A 6000-nucleotide genomic window follows, 5' to 3' on the forward strand; every position below is an offset into this window, starting at 1 on the left:
GATGTGAAAAACACAGAATACTGACCCCAGATAGCTGAGATACATATTAAAGGAATGATTTGTTTGAGCCCAGACTTTAGCATCTTCTTATTCACAAAAAAGTGCTAAATTTCTTAACTTGGGATATCTTGTTTCCTTTAATTAACAATAGCCTTTTGATGTTCAGACTACCTGTTCTTTGTTGCAAAACTTCCATATAACCTGGCTCTTCCTCCCACCTCTTCAGAGTAGTTCTCTCAGAGCTATTGGAGATGCTGCCTCCCAGGTTTAAGTCCCTAAAAAATTTCCCAAAAGAAAATATAACTCAATTCTTAGGTTGTGATTATTTTTTCAGTCAACACTATCACCACAGACAACTAGTATAGACAGGAACATCCTCTGTTAAGATTCTTCTCCGTGGCCCAGTGTCTCTGTGTAGTCCAGCAAATATCTGTCTACCAAACATTTGCTTTTCTATCTCCATGTGAATTGCCTTCCTCCCCTTTGAAGTCACTCCTCCTAATATCCTCATTTGTCTTTATCTGGAGATTGTATTTAAGATGAGGATTTCAGCCATTTTAGCAAGTAATTTAGTTTTCCTGGAGTTTTTCCACATGTACATATAATCAAACTTTTATTTAAGTTTTTCCTGTTAATCTCACGCTAATTTAAAACTTAGTCTCAGGTCTCGAACAGACTGTGTTGTGGCTCTTAGATCAGTGTTACAGCTCAATTTTATTTAGAAACTAGCAGGAAAATACATCCTCGAGGCGTGAGGGCATATAGACCCTAAGGTGAAGAGAAGAGAGGGGGGGCCCCCGGCCCTTTGGCTCCTCTTTCTATCTGATTTTTTCCTTCCCCCGGGCCTACCCTATGTAAATCGGGCTAGCCAGAGTGCTGTTTGTTCTACCTGAGGTCCTCACTTGGGACCTTGGACCTTTCTTTGTTCTACTTTCACGGGCTTTTCCCTTCCTTTTCTTTTAGCCACTGCCATTCTGGACTCCTGTTTCCTATGCTAACTACGTAACACTTAGATAACCCAAAAGACCTAAAAATGTGAAGGAAAATTTCTTCCTCCTTGAAAATGCTCTGTTAATTCCTATTAAAGGAAATTTTATCTCTATAGTTTTACTTTTCACAATAAAAATGGGGGTTGGGGGCAGGGAACAGTATTTGATGGTGACAATGGACTCATAAAGGATACAGATTTGACTCAGAAAAACATGTAAATTTGGAAGCTATTGTTAAATTTAAAATACTGGTCAAGCACTATGCTAGGTGCATAAGAAATGTAGCACAATGTAATCTGTATTTTCTGAGTTCCTGCTCTGGGCCAGACACAAGTCCTAGAAATATAGCAAAGAACAAAAAGGTCAAAGTCTCTGTTCATATCCAGAGTATATTCTAGTTGGACGAGTGAGAAAGATGATAAACAAATAGACAAAAACATAATCTCAGCTTAGTGCCGAGTGATATATAGGGAAATTAAAAAGGGTGATGTAATAGAGAGTGACTGATTAGTGTCTTAAACTCACCCAGAGAGGTGACATTTAAATCAGCACATGAATAATGGGGAACCAGCCATGTGAAGGTCACTGTGGATCAGTGTATAGGTGTGAGTCAACTTTGCTTAGTAAATAAACATGATCAGAATTTGAAATTCATGAGGCTTTCTGGTGAAGCTTGTCAGTTAAACATTACTACTGATATTTTTATTTAAGAAAATGCTCATATGACCAAATATAGATGGGATGGTTTATGTAAAATCCCTAAACAGTAACTTTGAAAAAATCTAGTTTCACTCACAAAAGTAGGGTGGGCAAGGTAGGTCAGAGCCTGGTGTTTCAAAGCAAAGAAAGATAGATAATTCAGAGCTCTTTAAGTCAGGATAATGAATTTAGTTTTGTTCTAACTTTTAAAGTCACTGGAAATTTCAGAGCAGAGAAACTACATGATCTGATTTACATTTGAAAATATTATCTTGTTGGCTTGATGGAAATTGTATTGCAAAGATACTAATTTCTGAGAAGAGAGCTGTGCTCTTTATGAGGCTAAATTGAATGAAGTAGGACAAATTTATGGGGAAAATCCAGAGTTCCATATTGTCCAACACACGTTCAAGATGCCATTTAGACAATTACATGAAGATGGTAAAGAAACAATCTGATTTACAACTATAAGGTTTCAGGGAACATTTTACACAAAGATGTTGTAATGGTTAGACAGGTAGATAGATAGATATAAAAGATATAAATAACCTATGTTCATTATGTAGATAGATGACAAACCAAAATAAGCCCAGGATAAATTGGATTTTCTTTTCAACCTTTATAGTCAAGGAGGAGGCACCTTGTATAGGGTAAATGTGGGATTAAGCAACATTTTTTTTTTTTTTTATAAAATAGGAAATGTCAATATACATGTATATTGATAGAAAGGGTCCAATAGAAAAGGGGACATAGTATTAGAGAGGATAAACGCCAGATCAAAAACTGTGGAAAGGTGAGAGTAGGACCCACAGTTCCACTGGAGGTGTTGGCCATTGAAAGAATCAGGATACCACCTGCCTGACTATAGAGGGAAAACTGAGACTCTGGAGATCAGATGTAGTCAGATCTTGAGAAACACCTTAATCCCTGAACCTGTAGCATCCTGCTAATTTTACTTTGATTTTAGTCTCCTGTAAGTACTGACCAGAGTATCAGGAGCCCACCTAAACACCGGCAGGAGTTGATACCTTGTGTGTATTGGCCTTTCTTTGTGTAATCCAATTCTCTAGCATCTTTTGCTTGTGGCAGTGTAAAGGAATCCATCCCTGGCTCTGCTCATTACTGCACAGAGGTCGGTAGTTTCTGAACATCATTGTGTTTACTACATGTCTTTGCTTCTTTTTTTTTTTTTTCTTCTCATAGCTTTTAACAGGCAGACATTTTTAACCCACAGGCCTTTTGCTTGTGATAGAGATGAATAAAAAAAAACAGCAACAAAATCCAACAAGCAAACCAAAAACTACTCTGAGCATTTGTAATAATCTATTTTATCCGGTTGCCTAAAGAAGAGGAGCATTTCTGTTGTGTGGTCCATGTTAACAGGATCCAGTTTTGACTGGAGGAGGGGAGATGGTGAGAACCATGAGAAACTAAGAGGAACTAGGGTGGCGCAGAAAGGCTGTGGGGTGAAATCCAGGAAGAAAAACCTAAGAAGGTACAGGGGCAAGAAAATAGGAACAGTCTGACTACTGTGGATTCTTCTGGGCATTTGCAAAGCGGAGGAAAAGGAACAAGAAAGAGAATAAGCAGCTGCACTGATTTTAACAGGGATTTTAGTAGCGAAACAAAAGGACAAGGCTCTCTGGTGCTGTCAGCCCTGCTTCTCCGTTTTCCTTCTCAAAAGTTCTCTGAAGACGCATGCTACTCTGAACGATTTTGGAAGTATGTTTTTTTTGTTGTTTTTTGCATTTGACACAATGCTTGTCTCACGAACTCCCCTTTTTATTAGAATTCAAATGCAACCAGTTCATCATTTGCTTAAAGCACACTTAGGTGTGAGGCTAAGTGCCTCAGAGAGAGTAAATAAAGTCCCACCCTTGTTCTCCAGCAGCGCCCTCCGCTGGTAGAAACAGACATGTGCATACACTGCCTGTCTTAATCTGTCAACTGTTATGGAAGTACAAAGAAGTGAATCAGAAAAGCAAGAAAAAAAAAAAAAAAAGATTTGCTTAATCTAAGAGTTTCTATTTAAATTGGTATTCATTGTGAGATATTTTTCCAGAAGATGGCATCTTTCCAAATGATCACTGGTAGATTGAAAGTGAAAGTGTTAGTTGCTCAATTGTGTCAGACTGTGACCCCATGGACTGCAGCCTGCCAGGCTCCTCTATCCATGGGATTCTCCAGGCAAGAATACTGGCGTGGGTAGTCACTCCCTTCTGCAGGCGATCTTCCCGACCAGGAAGCCGTCATTGGTAGATTAGTTCTTATTTAAATGCATCCTTTGAAGGCTGTTTCAAATGGTTTATAATAACCCTAATAATCAAGGAATGAAAATAGTCACTTTGGGCCTGGTGCTATTTTCTCTTCATTCTATCCAAAAGATACTTGCTGATTATTAGGCTTAAAAGATGCATCCAGTGTTTTCAAAGTAAGACAAGACTCATAAGATCAACTCAATTTCCTCCTTTTAACTTTTAAAGAGTGTTGCTTTTTAACAGGTTCTTGACTGTTTTCAGAAATTTCTCTTGTACATACTGTCTAGATGTACATATTTTTCTCTTTTCCCCTCCTTAAGAGAAGGTGGCGACTAATGTATCTTTATGTGGCATAGAGTAGTAACTAAACAAATTGCCAAATGAATGGCTAATGTGAATTTTTGTATCCCTCACATTGCCCAGTAAAATAATGCCTTAACTGTAGAAGACACTCAAGTTAATTTAAAATGATTACTATCACTTTTAACCACCCATATGAATAGTGATGGATATCAAAACTAGACTGACCATTTTTCTTTATATACCAGTTAATGACTTTTAGTCATTAGTTCAATTGGTAGTTTGTTTACTATATGGTTTTGCACCTAAACAGTGCATCTCAGTCTATCATTTCATTAATGAGTATCAACTTTCTCCATATTAGCTGTACATTTCAGCTGAATTAATCAATATATGCCTTTAAAAACTAAGGGGGAATTCAAGAGAGGAACTCATAAATAAGAAGCCCTTGAAAATAATTTTCCATAGCTTATTATGGTACTTAAAGTACATCAGACACAATATAAAATCCATAAGGAATGTTTTACAAAAAATAATTGAAGAAAGATTAGATGTTGAACACAAATGACAGAATGATTCTTGTCCTAAAGTCACCAGAAGACTTATTTTACTTAACTCAAAGATTGCAGATTTAGGAAACTCAAAGTGATTCTTTTTTTTTTTTTAAGTAAATATTTGATTTCTAAATTTATTTATTTAACAAAATGAAATTATATTATGAATTAAATGTAAAACTATAAGAAATCACATAGACATAGACTTTAAAAAAGGTGTGTACTAAATAAATAGGATTTTTTCAAATTGGAGAAAATGGAGAGAAATGCTGAAAACAGGGTTTCTTAGTTGCAGTTCTAAATTTTAAATCACTAAATTCAATTTTATAAGAATGATTTACCATTTTAATGATTTTTTCATTTAACTGCAAATAGCAATTATTTCATGAAATAATGCACACTAATTGGATCTAGTTATACTGCTTAATTTTCATTTCAAAATGTGAACTTTATAACCCATATCCTAGGTCTCCAGAGCATGGGGATTCCTTTCAGTCAAAAACGCAGAACACCTTTCACTTACCTGTCAGATTTCTCAACTTGAAATTTGGTCTCATACAGCTGCTGTGAAAGCGTGACAACTGGTATTTGAAAAGGCTGACCTAAGGAACACTGTAACCATTTATTTCCATAGATTTTTTTAAGCTTCTACCTTCTAAGAAGGCAGACAGCAAGCCAGGTAATTGAACTATATTATTCTGTTCTTCATAGAAACACTTTCACTGAAGTAGGATTTAAAATTTTGCTTTAAGGCTTATAACTGGTTGGCCTAAGAAAAAGTTTACAGTTATTGTCTATTATAGTGTTCAGTGTGTTTTCTACATAGCACTTGCTAGTAAACTTCCCTTAAAAGTCAATGCTAGGTTTATTTTGTTTTCTTTTCTTATCCTTTTATATGTCTTTTCTGATAATCTATGCTTCTTCATGATAGATGTGGGCAATATTATACGGCCACCTACTATTTCATCCTGGTTGCTCAGAAGAATAATACTGAGTTTAATGTTCACTCAGTTTATTTTTCCTTGCTTAGGATGCTTCTAATTCTTTTAGACACTAAACAAGATTTAAATTATTCTCAAAGTAAACAGTTTTTAATCTAGTTTACTCAGATTTTAAAATTTATGTTTTAGTATTGTGTACAAATAATATAAATGAATATTTGTTTTTGCTAAAATTGAGTTGGCATATATAACTACCTAT

This window comes from Cervus canadensis, chromosome 7 (assembly GCF_019320065.1).
Source record: "Cervus canadensis isolate Bull #8, Minnesota chromosome 7, ASM1932006v1, whole genome shotgun sequence".
NCBI classification, from domain to species: domain Eukaryota; kingdom Metazoa; phylum Chordata; class Mammalia; order Artiodactyla; family Cervidae; genus Cervus; species Cervus canadensis.